Genomic DNA, 17,703 nt, shown 5'->3' with positions numbered 1-17,703 from the left:
CATGTCCTTTGTTTCATTTTTTAAGGAGCTTGACACAAGACAAGGAACTCTACTCCATATCCCTTCATCATAGACCAAAAGAGGTGATGGCTTCCAAGAGTTTCTCATCAAATGGGAGAACAACACTCTATAAGGGATACATGTCTAGGGATCGAAATGAAAAATCAGGTTCCAATTCCCCCAATACATGATGTACTACTTCACCTACTAGATCATCAGTATATGTGGGTATGGAACAGGAAACCACATAATTAACTTGTGGCGGGAGTGATACTGCTTGCATATAAGAACCATTTAGGGATGATGGTTGAGTGGAAGCTGATTCAAGATGAATGAATGTAAGCTGATCAATTGTCACAATGTTTCCTTCATGTAGGAAACACATCACTTGAAAGAGGGAAGAAACAAGAGCTCCCATGACATAAACATAGTCACGATCAAGGAGTAGATTAAAATCCAATGGGCCTTGGACAACCATCATGTATATATAGATAGTCTTTCCTGCAAAAGTAATAGGTAACGTAGGAAGGATCCTTAACGGCTGAATGGTGTGGAGCGATAAAAAGGTGTCTTTTAAACTCCTAATTACCTTCACATTAATTATCAACCCAGGGACGACTTTTTATTTCAAGAGTGTACTCAGTCTGAGGCGGCTATTTACTCAAGAGTAATGCTTAGTAGTATAGCGTTGCTAAACTATGACTAAATTTCTCTAAAAGAATAAAATCACACAAGGCAGCTTATCAGTCAAGGGTGCGGAAGTGATAACCCATCCCTCTAGAAACTGATGGAAAGGAAATTAGAGCATGGACCATAGGTCTGGGAACTAAGCAGCGACTCGCTGGCTCACTACAGCCTTAAACCTTCTCTCACACCAAAGCAGCAAATGCAAGTAAATGGAACGGCAGAAAGTAAAATGGAATAGCAAACAGGAAATGGAACAGCAAGCAGTAAATGGAACAGCAATCAAATAAACTAAGTCTCGTGAGTCAGAACTAAACTCACATTATGCGATAAAATAACAATCTTCTTTCTTAAGGCAAATTGGATGGAATGTACTTTATGGAATAGCACTCATTGATGAATTAGCAAGAATCAACCATACATACACACGACACGCTAATATGGTAATCTGACAATTAAGGTGAATACGACTATGTTTCCAAATAGAATAATATCACTTTTCAGATTCCAATAATAAGGATTTCAAATGAATCCAACAACAGTAATATTCAGTACAAATGCTCTGTAACAGAGGCAGTTGGTTTAGACTAATAACATGCAATCAACTCTGAAAATATTCACTCATACAATACAGAGTCACTACATAAATTTCCTGAAGAAACCATTAATGAATTAATCATAGCAAAGCATGGAATAGCGTATGAAAAAGCATGTCAGATTACCGAGCAATAAAGATAAGCAAACCACGCAGAAATCAAAAGAATATAATATACAGTAGCAGCAGCATACTCCACCAGAGGCTGGGCCCTTAGCCGCCAGCGGACGCTGCTGGGTTACTTCAGAAGGAAAAGAATGAACAACAACTCCCAAATCATGTATTAATCAGCAAATTGTGGAATCATTACAACAAAAAATGCTTGAGAATTACAGCATGCAACAATCCCTATCCTATCATGGATAATCCACCATCATTCTTCATCATTTTTCTATCATTCTTCCATCATTCGAATTCCCCCCATCTCTGATCTCTGTTTTCATTTAAATAGAGAGATCAGAGAGAAGTTACAATAAAGATAAGTACAACATGATTTCTTTTACAAAATTGGATTGATTCTAACCAGTTGATCAACAAGAAAATATATTTCCTTTCATCTCTCAACAAAAGCAAGACGAATTTGGCTTTGCAGCTGAGATTTGGAGGATGACCGCAACAACAAATCTGAGAAAATCGTGCTCAAAGAACCCTGCGTTTCTCTCAGTACAAGCCGAATTTGGGCAAACCGTTCTTTGTTAAAGTTAATTGGGCCCGTTCTGGACAAAACCCATGTTCCAGATTTTCCAGATTCTGCTCCATTTGCTCAGAATCTCAACCGCAAAACTGTCACTCCTTATTCCAACGCATTTTTGAGTTGGCGCTTTCAAAAATCAAATATTCAATCTGAAAATTATCTTGGAGGCTAAGAATGGTAAATAATGTTATAACTGATTTATTAAAACTATCATTGATAAAATCATGCATAATCATCAATTTATTAGAAATAAAGAGAATAAATAATATTCATCCATAAGAGCATAAATCATTTATAAAATGGATTTAAATGATAAATTATAACAAATGATATGATGAAGAATAGTGGAAATGGGTGGGATAAGTGTTCAAAAGTGATAATAATAATGGCATATTAATGACCCAACAAATGGTTCCTCTATTAAAAGCTAACAAATTTTGGGTGATGGAGACAAGCTGAGGAGAACCTAAAGCTTTCCAAGCAGTCAAGGATAAAATGCTAACAGATACGCCCTCGTCTATGACTGTGCGAGGTATGGACATATGGTAAGCCTGTACTATAGTCTGGAAAGGCACATAAGACAGAAGGCGATATCCTGCTAGTCGACTCCAATCAAAAGAAGTGATTAAACTACTAGCAGGGGGTGTTGTAGGAACATGAGAGTTGCTCTCTTGCTCGATGGGAACATGAGAAATACTCTCATGCACTTCAGGAATGAGAGGATTTCCCTGCAGATCATTCGAAACTGAAGAAACTAGAAGAACCTAAGCAGTATGGGGTTCACTATCTACCTGAAAGGTACGATTAACTGGAGGTGGAGTCAAGTATATTGGTTTCTCAACCAATGATTGGTCGAGAAAAGACTCACGAGACTCACATTCAGAGAGATTGGGGTTGACCAAAGATGACTTTTGATCAATCACTGGATCAACTAGTGAAGGATCAGGGGAAACCTTTTGATAAACAACTGGAAGGCGAGGTTGAGAATCTGTAAGGTTTTTCAACTCTTTGTAAGCTTCATCATAAGAGGACAAAGGTGAATGGGACGATTACCTTCACACAATTTATATGGAAATTTGACTTTTCCCTTTTTTCCATGAGATTTACTAGTTGAAGGTTTATAACCAGCATGATCGCCAAAGGCTGATGATAAAGGTCGATGTGAACCTGTAGACCACACTTCTAAGACCTTGGGAATACTATGACAATTCTGAAGAAGGTGGTCACCCTTACATAACATGCAAGGGAATTTTACTTTCTGGGGCTAGTTGGAAGATTTCTCTTCATTAGTGGCATTCATAGCAATGGCTGCTTGGTTGCCCCCTTGCTTATTTTTCTTCTTCTTCTTTGGCCTCTTCCTCTTCTTCTTAGCTTCCTAATTACTAGAATCCAGACTTTCACCAGGTGAAGAGGAAGAACAAGGTGAAGGAATAGGCGAAGAAGCTGAGGGGTCAACTTTAGGATCAACATGGGGTTGATCTTGTTTAGGTTGAGGAGAACTTGGTTGAAAAGAAGTTTGGACACTTGGAACCACTGAGGTAAAAAACAACCAAACTAGTATACCAATGGTTAAACTAGGAAGGGACAACGTCACCATATAAGGAGCACCAACATTTCCAAAAGAAGGAAAAGGACTAGGATTATCATCAGAGGGGTTTCCTTGACTAGTAGACTCAGGAAATGTTGCCATTGGTATCAACCTCAGATCTACTCAGGAGTATTTCCATAGGAATGATTTTATTCCGTGTACAATTAATTTTAGAATTTGAAACAAAAAATTTTCCTTTTCATGTTTTAAGAGTCGAGAAAAGGATGAAAAGATGACTCTAGTCACTTTCATTATTTTAGAAAGATTGAAAGGACATGTGCTCGATGATCTTTTCAAATTGAAGGAGTCAGAAAAGATTGAAACGACTACCCAAATAACTCTAGGATATACCAACAAGTCCATTCTGGGCTCCTATATCTCTAGTATTGTTGTCTTCACTCAAAACTAATGCCAAAATATGAGAAATATTTGATAATGGACTAGTGCCTCTTTCAGATCCATCCACCTTACAGAGCTTTAGTTGTTGAATAAGAAGGGACACAACTCTGAGAAGGTATTGGCCTTTGTTTCAGTTGCAAAAAGTCACAATCAAATTAGTCATGGAAAAAGAAATCACATCTGTATTTTGCAGCAAATTCATAGATGTAGTTAAGATATCCTCAATGGGAGGATTTTCTAGAGGCTTCTCTTCATAAGAAACATCTCTTCCTTTTCATTGGCATTGTCTTTGGGAACCTTAGAATTACCCAGTGACAAGGCAAGAGCTTGGGCAAGTTCATGATCACCTTCTTGGGTTGGCTCCTCAGGATGACTAAAGAGCCACTCCATAGCCAGTTCAACACTATTTGTTTCAACACGCCTCAATGCTTCCTCTTCCCTGGACCTTGGAAATCCCATTTCAACCATCATAGAAATGGAATCCTCATCAGGTGGATGACGTCTAAATCATTGACCTGTGCTTCCAGGAATACTATTTTTTCTTACTTTGACTTCACCTATGGCAGTATATAAATGGGCAATAATGGAAACAACAAAGGTAATCAAATATGGACTACAACGAAAAAACATTGGATTGCTCCAGATAGGTAGAAAAACATTGAGAACTTGAGCTTGTAGAGTGCAGACAAAAACCTTTGGATCCCTTGGAACAGTGATAGAGCCTCCAACAAATGGTGTGCTAACTATGATGCACAGGGTACAATTAACTATGAAGAAGAATTCACAAGGTACTCCAAAAGCATGCAATAGCTTTGTAATGCCTCTAACAAACAAGGTACATGCTCTAGCTTGTAATTTTCTATTTCTGTTCCTTTTTGTGACATAAATGATATTTCCCACAAAGAATGACCTGTTTCTTCAAAAGTAGTCAAAAGACTTTTAATTATACCATGAGCATAGAAATAATTTACCACTGTTGTATTGCATATTTGTTTATGGTTTTCATATATAACTACTGTCATGTCATCCACAACTTTCCTAGGGTAGTGACACTTTGGAGAAAGTGATGACTCAAACTCAAATGAGCTACAATTCTCATCAACATCAAGACTATCATGAAATGTTTTTACAAGAGTAACCAACACACTTAAAGCTTCAAGCATGCTATGGTGCTATCCAAGCCTCCTAAATCCCTAAAGGAGGTTTCAGCAGGAATATATCCATGACCTCTATGCTAAGAATAAGGGTGAGTGGTAGTCCCTTTATGCCATATGTGGAGAGCAATGGGATGAAGTGGTTTCATGATATCTCATGTTGATGGCCTTTGTTTTCATAATTTTTCATTGTCCATGCTAGTGACACCTTGTATTTAGTCTCTTCATTCCTTTGATGTTTGAGAGGTTGAATTGTCAACCAAGTAGGTCTTGAAGGTCCTTGTAGGGCACATTGTCTGTTAGTAACTACAACTTGCATTACTCGGGTAAGCATCTATGGTTTTGGTTTGAAAAAAAAGTGCACTAGGGACTTTCTAAAGTCTCTATAGAAGCAGTGCAATCTCCTTAATATCTTGTATTAGATGGGGCACTTGAAACATGAAGTGCTCTTTAGTCTCCACCTCCTAGAAGGAGGAGTGTCGACAAATCTTGTCCTCTTAGGGAATCTAATTATACATATCTTGACACGTAAATGGTGGGAGAATGATCTAGTTGATGATGGGAATCTTGAGTCCATGGGATTAGTGCCTTCATATGTAATTGGACAAACAATTGACTGTTAAGTTGCAAAAAATGCTTAGTGTAAAATGCTAGCTTAGACCTAAGATGTTGTGAGGGAGAAAACTAGGTGATTATAATGTACTGCCATTAGATGTCCTCCTTGATTGATTCATTATTCTACGCCTTGTGGGGGGAGAATTCAAGGGAAACTATAAAGTAGGGAGTCAATAAATGGAGATAATGGCAAAATTAAGAAAAAAAGTGGCCTCAAAGTCTCAATATTTCCTTCAACTAGAATGACCCAAGGAGACCAGATCTTTATAGGAAAGGAATGGAGAGCTAGATATGGATCTCTCTGCCAACTCAAGGTAGAGTCTCAAACGGCCCAAAATATAATCTCTACACCAAATTATTTTGTGAGTCATTCCCTAGTATTAGAAATAAGTTAGAGTTTCTTCTATTTCCTCCTCGAAGCATTTTATGCAAAATTGCAAATTGGTTCCAATATCGAAGCCAAGTTACATAAGACCATTCAATTATTTTAGATGAATGGAATTCCGTATTCATTTTCTTTCTACTAATTACTCAGACCAACAATATTGGGTAGAACAAAAGAGAAACCAATTATGTATCCTCTACCCATTGTGGGAAGAAGAAATATGGCACCTATCATAGGAAGCTTTCCCATTCCAACAAGGAATGTCAAAAATTTAGGCCAAAGAGCTCTAAAAGGAAAAATACTTCCTTTCTAAGCATTATCGAGAGGTTGGAGACTTAGAGGTTGATGTCAACAATCCAAGCTACATTTATCCAAACTTGATGCTAATGCCCAAAGATAGCCTTACCAGCAACAAGGAAGCTCTTTGTACATAGAGCTGTCAAATCAAGCACAAACTAGCATATATGGTAATTGATAATGGCAACCAAAATAACATTCTCTTGCTTCAATTGGAAAAGGAACTCAAGTTACCAACCTCAACTCATCCCAATTCACATTAGCTTGGATGGGTCAAAGATGCACATTAGCTTGTGCTAATCACTTGACAATAGATCACATTATTGCTAGAATATGGCAAGATTTTTCCCAATATCGTATATATTCTTACTAACAAAGATGAGAAGACTTATGAAAATAAGACGATGATAACAAGTGTAACTAATTGATCCTTTTCCTTGAAGTAATATAGGTGGCATTTAAAAAATAAAAGGAAGACTACAAGAGGAATGCCACAAATGCAGATATATTGTAGTAGATAAAATCCAAAATATAATGAAGTCAATTAATGGAATAATTGAGGGAGAAATCAACATGGTCATTGGTGGTTATTTGTCTCCTCAACACAGGAGTTGAAATTAGATGTTTACAAATACACTGATACATTCCCACTTGCCACTTGTCACCTAGTATTATGTTCACCTCTTCCTCCTTACTTGCAAGGAATTGTTCCCTAAATTAGCGAATGGAAACCATTATGTCTCCCCTCACAAGGAAGCCACATGTTTTCCATTGAAATGGGTGGCTGTGATATTTTTTTGGTGATGAATGTGTAAGAACACTACGACCTATCACCATGGATTTCTTGGAATTATACATGAGTTTTAAAGAGAATGAAAATTCCTACATGCTCAAAGGTTTCAAAGCAACCACTATAGAAATAATCAACTACCATTGTATGGAAAATATTCTGAAAAAGGGCCATTGGTTTGAAAATGGGGGATATGTGAAACGTAAGGGAAGACATATTGGTTTCCATTTTGCTGATTGACTAGGTGAAAGACTCAAATATTTTCTATACTTCCTCGTGGCTGACATGCTATGGGTGTTTTTCATGGGATCACTAGGCCCATAAAAGGGGTTAGCAAAATTTTAGCCCAACATAATGAGTGTACCAAAAGAAATTTGTTGAGATGGGCCATAAGTAATGGTATGAGATGGTCCACAAAAAATGAAAAATTATTTATTGTAAAGTGACACCAAATAAATCAATGTTGCACAAGGATTTTGTTGAGCTAGGTCTCCTGTAACAGTATTGCTAGGCCCTAGACATATCTTTTCAATTTGAGGGGAGTATTATTGCAGTGATGAAATTCCAAAACTCTTGGTACTACAAAATGTGTAGGAACTTTGTTACCTGTGTTGCAAAAGCTATGGTTTAGAGGAAGAGGCTAGGATTTGTAAGGTCCTAAGGATAGAGGACTGTCATGTTCTATAGATATTAATATACTGAAGTTTTCCATCAATAGTAATCAACCGAATCTTTCATTGCACCAACTAATGGTGATAGATTATACCCTTAGCCATACTACCCAATTCCCTAGTATGTGAGAGTTATCTCCCAAGTGTTATTCTCTATGTACTCATGGCAATAAGATGACTAATAGGGTCAAGTAAGGTTGGTTTCAATTGTATCAAGGGGGATTTTGATATACCTGAAGGAACATGGAATATAATTCCATATGTATGTGTTATTTGATACAGTGCTACACAAAGGGGTGCAAACAGATGTCACAAAGGTGATCAATAAGGTGATGCCTCTATTATTTTCTACATGTATTCTTACCCAATTATAGGCTTGCCCATTGAATGATAGATATTTTGTTATTGAAATATGTTGAAACACATCTCTAACCTAAATAATGGTTTTCTAAAATTGGAACATGTGTTGGCATGAGAAAGTTCTCTGGAACCACTTGTATTTGTGGTGTTTCTTATTATTTGAAATGGAATATTTAGAGCAAAAAGGGCATAATATAAATTCAGGAAGAAATTAAATAAGATACATGGAATGCAACTGTGAAAAGTAAATAATAGAACTAAAATTGGAAAATAACACTTTAAGCAATCCTTTATTGATATTCCAAACTAAATGCAATGTTCACTTGCCTTTTCTATGGGGAAATATTCAACATGAGGAGCTCCAAATACTACAATATTCACTTAATAACCCATTACATAGCTTCTACTACTATATATAGTTTCTAATTGACGCAAACTGTAGCCACCTAATGGACTTGCATTAATGAGGTCTCAACCACTAACTAATGGACCTTCTTTAACAAGTTCACTTGCATTTATTGATTTCACACAATACTACTATGTAGAGCCTTATTTAATAAATATGGTTGTCAATACATTAACAATCTATTCCACTAACTATGGAAATTAAGGTGGTTGTGGAACCCTAACAACAATGCAATGTTGTCACACTCAAACTTGACAAAGGCTCAACTAGCCTAGAACTAAAAAAAAACTCAATGACTTGACATGACTCATTGACTTGGGAAAGACTCAAAAAATACAAATGAACCTCAAAATACAATAAATTCAGTGCCCAAAAATATGGCGAGTCTTGATGAGCATGGAAATTTTATGGTGAGTATAGAAAGTGGTGAGTTTGTTGGTGAGTTTTTTAGTGAGTGTGGGGGCTAGAGAAGACTCTACAAGACTCAACAAAAGAGTCTTGGATGAGTCAAACTACACTGGTACAATGTGTATAGTTGTGACAATTCTTCTCTTGCATTTTCTTGTTATGTGAGTGTTCTCTCATTGTTGTCTTTTGTGCACATATCAGATCTGCAGGTTTAGAAGCTTCTAGCTGTCCAGAGATCTAGATTTTTGCATTGGTCAATTCGTTTCAGTACTATTTTGGATTGGTGTTTAAAATGCTTGGCTCTATGAATATACAATACTATGGTAGGGGTTACTCTATTCTAATTTTTGAGTTACAAAAAAATAAACTAGTCATTTTGAAAGTTGGACCATGTTAATTGTGGAAGGAAAACCTTGGTTGAAACCATGGCATACAAATTTCAAATTTCAAACCTTTCATAAAAAAATTTGAAATTATGTAATTTTGAGTTTGACTCCTAAATTTGTTAACACAATTTTTGGTATGAATCAACCTTGAAGACTATTGGAAATTTTATAAGAAAGTACCTAACAATGCAACCTCCCATAGTTGGTCACATGTCTTGTACTATTATTTTTGGAAATGAATCTTCATATGGGGCTTCCTCTGAAATTCAATTTTTTACCTAGAAATAGGGTTTAGATTATGAAAAGGTTACCCTTCAATGTTGGTCTTGCCATGAATACGACATATGTCACTACTATTTCCCTCTCCATTGTTGATTTTAGTGTAGCTTGGGAGGTACTCCAATCCACAAGGTTAAAGGTTTGAAGGGTAAAGTGCCACAAGTAGGCTTGTGGGCTTGGAACCCAATCATGGGGTTTTTCATCCATCGGGATTCAAGCCAAAACCATCAAGAATTTGAGCATGGGAAAATTTGAGGTGATAGAGCTTAGTATGCCAATTCCAACGCTTTGAAGATCACCCAAATCGAAGCTCTAGAACTTGAGATATGAATTTTTGAAGGTCATGAGTGGCTTTAAACCATATGTGTTGAGGTCGGTTTCAGTTAAATAAGCCTCTTGACAAGTTGGATGGCCCTAGAATGACATTGGAAGAATCCCTCTTGTTTAGTATAAATAAGAGGTGATATGTGATCATTTAATCATTCATTTTGTGCAACATAAGGACAACAAAAGGGTAGCGTAGAAGGGGAAGAGGCCACTGATTAGCGCAAGAGACTAGGGCAGAACAACGAGGAGCAGAAGGGTCGTTTTTGAGCCCCTTGTGACTGTGTTGAGGATTATCCCATATTGTTGCTAGGCCAAGGGTGTTAAAGGCTAAACACAAGGCTGATATGGCAACAATAAGGTGAGTTAAACCCTGTTTCGTATGGGATGTAGGCATTAGAGCTTAACTATGGTAGGCCGCATGCCATACCACCATAGGAAGGCATCTGTAGAGCATTGGGAAGGTATGTTTTAATAAATGATTTAGTGATGTTTTAAGCAATAGTTGTAATCATTTCTTTATTATAAAGTAGGGAGAATGCAACGAGAACGAGTCTAAAATGATCCAATCACTAACAGTTGTCTTCTCTACGCAGGAAAAGGTAAAAGCAGGAAGGCGCAATACAAAACGAGGATTTGATGAGAAGATAACGGCTGTCCCTCCAATTCTAAATAAGGTTCAGACCAGGTCGAGTAAATCAAGGAAGATCAGTCCGGAACGGGATGAAGGACTGCCAGTTCGGAATTACAGGCCGAGTAAAGGAAAGCGTTAACAGTTTAGCGGATCCCTCAGGATCTTCGATCCTGAGGGATCGCTACGATCAATCGTTTTGTCGACCGATGAACTTCGCCGTTAATTGTATAAAAGGAGGGTAGCATTGAAAACTAGGGGATGACTCTTGTATCTTTACTTTCTGTTCATGAATTTTATTATCAGTTGAACTCAGACTATTGAGTCTCTCTGAGACTTAGTTTTGTACTCTCATTGATGCGTTAATATAATATCTCGGTGTTAATTTCTCCGTGCGTCTGAAGTAGTTTACGGCAGTGCGCCATTGGAAGCTTTGGGCCCGGCTCCAACGGACACTGGCTGATTGTACCATTACAATTCTGCTTTGTGTGGTTTGTTTCTCATAATCTGTTATGGTTGCATGTTGTTTCATATTTATTCATCTGTAGCTTTCCTGTTATAAATATCTGTAACAAGTTCATATCATACTTTCAGGATTCTTCGCATACTGTTGATCCGAATTGTTTGCATCAATTACAGAATTCATAAGTAGAATATTTCAGCTACAGGTGATTGGAGTTAATGGATTGTTGGTGACTATTGCAGATCGTGTACATATGATTGACGTTTCCTATCTTTAATGATTTTCCGTTCCATTTGATATATATGATTGACGTTTCCTGTCTTTAATAATTTGCTGTTCCATTTGATTAAGCTGCAAACTTGTATAAACGATTGCTTTCCTTTCTGTATGTAAGTGTGTGCCAAGGATTGGAAGTGTTGACCTCGCGAGACTTAGTTTCTTTATTGCCGTTCCATTTACTGCCGTTCCTTTTATTGCTGTTCCATTTCTGAAGTTGCTGTTTCATTCTGTTTTCTTGTTGTTCCTTTCGCTTGCGTTTATTGAAGTGGCATGAGAGGAGGTTCAAGACTGTTGTGAGATACAGCAGACGCTATAATGCTCCTAGATCATGATCCATACTCCTTCATCAGTTTCTAGGGGGATAGGTTACTAATTCCATACCCTCGACCGACGAAGTTGCTGCGTGTGTGATTTCTTTATGCAAAAGTAATTTAGCATTAACATCCGTTTACTCTTGTATTCTTTAGATCTATACTACGAAGCATTACCCTGACAAATAGCCTCAAATTAAGATGTCCTTTACAATAACAAAACGCTCCCGGATTGACTTGTAATGTGAGATAACTAGAGGTGAAAAAGACCCTTGTTACAGCTCCACATTTTGGCGCCGTTGCCGGGGAAGGGGCATAGCCATTTGTTTTTTTAACAGGGTAGTGTGTGAATCTGTTAGGGGAGAACTGGATTTTAAAAACAGAAGGTAAGAACCTGCGTGCGGAGCATGTAAAAGCCCTGCTCCACCGTCCGCTTTCCTAGCAGAATTGATTTAGTAATTTAATTGGAGTGCATGACTAAGCAGAAAAAGCCAGAAAAGAATCAAAAGCCTCCATCCAAAATCGAAAAAGCCAAGGGGTCGGCGACCCTTGGACGAAAGACCTTTATAGACGAAATTTACAAGAAAGCTGGATCTCCGCCATCAGTAGGTTATAGGAAAGTAAACTCTAAACAACCTGCTAGTTCCCTTCAGGCCTCAGAATCACCATCTGAAGCCTTTGCGGAGGTGCACAGTCAGACAGAGGAGCAGGACTTTCAAGAATTTGACAATTCGACTCCTGGACCAGTGCACGAAGGAAATTTTAGCAATCTTTGTGAAGGAGAAGGAGAAACAGGGGAAATCGAGGAACCTAGATCTCCTATTGAACCAAACCAGCCTTTAAATAGTCTGGATAAAGGAAGCGCTGCAAAAATCCTTGTTGAGGGAATTCATTCACCTTAGACCGTAGGGGCCATCATTATCCCTGATAAAGGGAGTGCTGTAAAAACAGTTCCTGCTAAGATTACCCCTCCTCAACCAAGGAATACTCTCTTGGAAATTCCTGAAGATTACTGGCATATATTTGATTCCATGGCGCAGAATCAGCCAAATACCCAAACCTCTACTTTGCAATATCCCATAGTAGATTCCGCTGCGAATGCACCAATGAAAGCAATTCCGCTTCAACATATCTCGACGTTTCATGGACTCACATCAGAGGATCCTGATGCGTTTCTATTCGAATTTGATGTGTTATGCAGGGGATACGATTACACCACTGATCCCCAGAAGCTAAAACTGTTTCCCTCTACCTTGAAGGGAGCAGCTCTGAGATGGTTCATGGGTCTAGGTGGTGGAGTCATAAACAATTGGGACGAAATGAAAGCGGCCTTCTTAAAAAAATATCAGGATTACTGTAGATCAAGAGAACTAAAGGATGAAATCTTTCAAATGTCTGCCAGACCAAATGAAACTTTAGAAGAATATGTAGAACGTTTCCAATATAACTTGCAGAGATCTCCATATGCATCGTTACCTCTGCCCGATAACGTGTTGAAAACTGCATTGATTAGAGGTATGAAGGAGCAATGGATTGAAACGTTGAATATTATGGGAAAAGGAGACATTTATCAGGAAAATTTTGCTGACATCATTGATCTGTGTATCAAGAGCTCAAGAGGCAGCACACGGATAAAACCAGCAGAATATGATCGCTTCACTAGAGACAATCGAACATCAACAGAAGGAGTATCACGAGTGGAACTTGGAAATCTGTTAGAGAATTTTAAAACTGATATCATGGGGACATTAACAACACAGCTTGATATTGTGCAGGCTAAACAGAAGCAAGCAGAGGCGGAACAGAATCTGGCAATTTTCTGCCCACGGTGCAGGAAGAAACATAGCCAGAAAGAATGCCCGCTCGATACAGTTCAAATATGTGCTATTTGTACCAAGGACCATCCGACTGAAAGCTGTCCCTCGCTCCCTGGTTTGAAGGCGGTGTACAAAGAAGCAGAAGAGGAACCAGAATCAGCATACTTTATCAACCAGCGTCGTCAATGGCAACCTAGGCAACCTGGTATGTTTCAAGACCCCTCCTCTTCTTTTCAATCTCCGCAATTTAATGCTCAGCAACAGAATATGTGGCAAAATAAGTCTCAGCACCCGTTTTCAAATTGGCCGCCTCAAATGTTTCCTACTCCGAACCCTTGGATGAACCAAGCTGGTTGGCCAAACTTTCCTTATCCTCCGCCATATTGGCCAAATAATTCATATCCTCCGCAGTGGACCCCTTCCACTTCGCAAAGTTCACCCTGGCAGAGCAACTGGCCAAGATCGACATATCAAACGCCAGGATCAATTCCGCTCCCTCAACCAACTCTGCCAGCCTTGCAACAAAATCCCCAGCCCAACCTAAGACCGCAGCTCCCAGCCCAACCCAACCCGAACCCAAATAATCGACCAGTTCAATCTCTTCAAATTATAGAATCTTCCGAGATTGAATCTGCTCTGCAGGAGTGCAATGATCTTCAGTTGAGATCTGGGCGAATAATAGAAACTGAGGGACATAGAACCGCTCATATTGAAAACCAGTTACCGATAGAACAGCCGTCACAACAAGAAGAAGTAAGTAAAGACCAAGTTCATCAGCAAGTACTTACATCTTCTCCACCTTTCCCAGAACGACTGGCCATTCCAAGACAAATGCAATATCCGGATTTTGATATTCTGGGAGAACTCCAAAACTTGTATATAAGAATTCCATTCCTTCAGGCTATACAGGACATCCCCATATATGCAAAAACCATAAAAGACCTGTGTAGCAGAAAAACAAAAAGAAATATAACCCCTAACCCTAGAGTCCAGGTAGTCGGCACCTTATCCGACCTCTTACCAGGGAAAGAAACACCAATTAAATATGAGGATCCTGGAAACCCAATTGTCACTGTTCAAGTCTGTGGGCAGACCCTGACCAACGTTTTAGTAGATCTAGGGGCTGCGATTAACATCCTGACAACATAAACCTGCCAGAAGCTTGGAATCACATCGGTAGAGCCTACTTCCACTTTACTAGAACTAGCTGACCGATCAGTAATAAGACCAGAAGGCACCTTGTATGATGTCATGGTTTCAGTGGACTCTTGGGAATACCCGACCGATTTTCTGGTGATTAATCCAAAAACCCGACTAGATGGACATCCGCTAATTCTAGGTAGACCATGGCTCGCTACTGCTGACGCCTACATTGGATGCCGGCAGGGAAACATGACCATAACCAGAGGACCGGATATCAAAAATTTAATCTTGTACCCGCCAGCCCAGCCAAGCATCACACCTCATATATCGATGACCAATCTGCGCCCTGCCTCATATATTACTGATAATATTAGACCACCATTAACAGTTCAGGAAGCGCTAGATTTTAAGGATCAAACAGAAGATGATGCCATCAATAAATTCATTAATCAAACAGAATCCACATCGTATACACAATGCTTTATGATAAAAGCGGCATTTGATAACGAATTAGAGGAAGATCCTCTAAAAGATGACAATGACCCAAATATACCTGTAACCTCTGTTGCTAATAGCAAAGTAATACAAATTGAACCAGGCAAAACTTTAAACATTAACGCTAATCTGACACCTGAGCAAGAGACCAAACTCATCCAGCTCCTACGAAAGTATCAGGAGGCATTTGCTTGGGACTATCCCGATATGAAGGGGATTGATCCCCAGCTATGTACACATCGTATCTATATCGAGAAAGATGCAAGACCAGTTCGCCAACCACAGAGAAGACTCAATCCCCATTTAAAAGATGTTGTAAAAGATGAGCTGCAGAAATTGTTAGACGTTAATTTTATTTATCCTATTTCTGACAGCAAATGGGTCTCCCCACTTGTGGTAGTACCTAAAAAGAACGGGAAATGGAGGATCTGTGTTGATTACAGAGAATTAAACAAAGCTACACAAAAAGATCACTTCCCTCTCCCTTTCATAGACCAGGTATTGGACACCTTAGCAGGCAAGAAAGTTTTTTCTTTCTTGGATGGCTTCAGCGGATATAACTAGATTCAGATCGCCCCTGAAGACCAGGACAAGACTACCTTTACTTGCCCCTGGGGAACGTTCGCCTACCGAGTCTTACCCTTTGGATTATGTAATGCTCCGGCCACATTCCAACGGGCTGTTCTTAGCATCTTCGCAGATTTAATTAATGATGGATTGGAAGTCTATATGGATGATTTCACACCATATGGAGATGACTTTGATCCAGCCCTGGACACTCTCGAAAAAGTTCTAGAGCGTTGCATTGCTACCAGGCTTTTCTTGAGTCACGAAAAATGTTACATGATGATGACAGAAGGACTCATTCTGGGACATCACATCTCAGCAGCTGGCATTCAGGTAGACCCGGCTAAAATTCAAATACTCATGCTTATCCCAACCCCCACTAATCAAACAGAGGTACGCAGTTTTCTTGGTTTTTCTGGGTATTATAGATGATTTATACAACATTATTCACGTATTGCCGCACCTCTACATGCATTAACTGGAAATGTTGATTTTTTGTGGACAGAAAAATGTGATCGAGCCTTCACAGAATTAAAGAAGTTGCTATCTACAGCTCCAGTTCTCAGAGGACCTAATTGGAACTTACCATTCCAAATTTCAACCGACGCCTCAGACACAGTAATCGGTGCAGTGTTGGGCCAAGAAGAAGAGAAAAGACCATACGCTATCTATTACATCAGCAAAAATTTGGCTCCGGCTGAATTAAATTACACTGTCACCGAAAAAGAATTTTTAGCTGTGATACATGCTATTAATAAATTTAGACACTATATTACAGGCTATCCCGTTATTTTGTATACAGACCATTCTGCTATTAGGTATTTAGCAAATAAGCCTGTTACAAATGGAAGAATAACCAGGTGGTTGATCTTGTTGCAGGAATTCGACATTACAATCAGAGACCGACCAGGGAAGGAGAACCCTGTAGCTGATTTTCTTTCACGAATACCAAAATCAGTTGAAACAGCAGCAGTTGAGGACCAATTCCCAGATGAACACTTATTTGCAGTCGCTGTTCAGACTCCCTGGTACGCTGATGTGGCTAATTATCTTGCAGTAGGTAAGCTTCCAAAACATTTAACTCCCAATGAACGGAAACAGATCGTTGCGAAAAGCAATCGATTTTCGTGGGTTGGGGGCTATCTGTTTCACACAGGCGCAGATATGGAAATCAGAAGATGTATTCGAGAAGACGAAATCTTTGATATCTTGAAAGCCTGCCATGATGGGCCATGTGGAGGACATTTCGCTGAACGAAGGACAGCACACAAAGTATTACAAACGGGATATTACTGGCCTACAATCTTCAAAGATGCCAAAAAATTTGTCCAGGCCTGTGATAGTTGTCAACGTGTAGGACGACCTGGCCCAGCAGACGAAATGCCTTTGCGGCCTCAATTGGTGATCGAACCTTTCGAACGCTGGGCTCTGGACTTTGTCGGACCCATCAACCCCCCATCAAACCAAAAAACTTACATTTTGGTGGCAACTGAATATGTTACCAAATGGGTTGAGGCGGAGGCATTACCTAGAGCTACAGAGGAGTCGGTAATTCAGTTCTTGTTCCATTTGTTTGTACGTTATGGTCTTCCAAGGGAAGTGGTTACAGATGGAGGACCACAATTTGTGGGACATAAATTAGCTGCAACACTCAATAACCATCACATCCATCACAAAATTACTACCCCATACCATCCGTAGGCAAATGGGCAAGTCGAGAACAGTAATAAGATAATAGAGTCCATTTTGACAAAAACTGTTGCCTCAAACCGCCGCGATTGGGCCGCCCGACTACCGGAGGCACTGTGGGCTTATCGAACTACATGGAGAAGTACCACTGGCTATTCACCATATCACTTAGTGTTTGGAAAGCAACCCATTTTTCCTATAGAATTTGAGATCCAAACCCTGCGAACTGCCCAAGAAGTCGGATTGGATTTAAGTGAAGCACAGAAAAATCGA

This window comes from Pinus tabuliformis, chromosome 5_1, assembly GCF_031772625.1.
Source record: "Pinus tabuliformis cultivar Carrire ecotype Pingquan chromosome 5_1, CPIR1, whole genome shotgun sequence".
In the NCBI taxonomy this organism is placed as follows: Eukaryota; Viridiplantae; Streptophyta; class Pinopsida; order Pinales; family Pinaceae; genus Pinus; species Pinus tabuliformis.
This window is presented reverse-complemented; position numbering follows the sequence as displayed.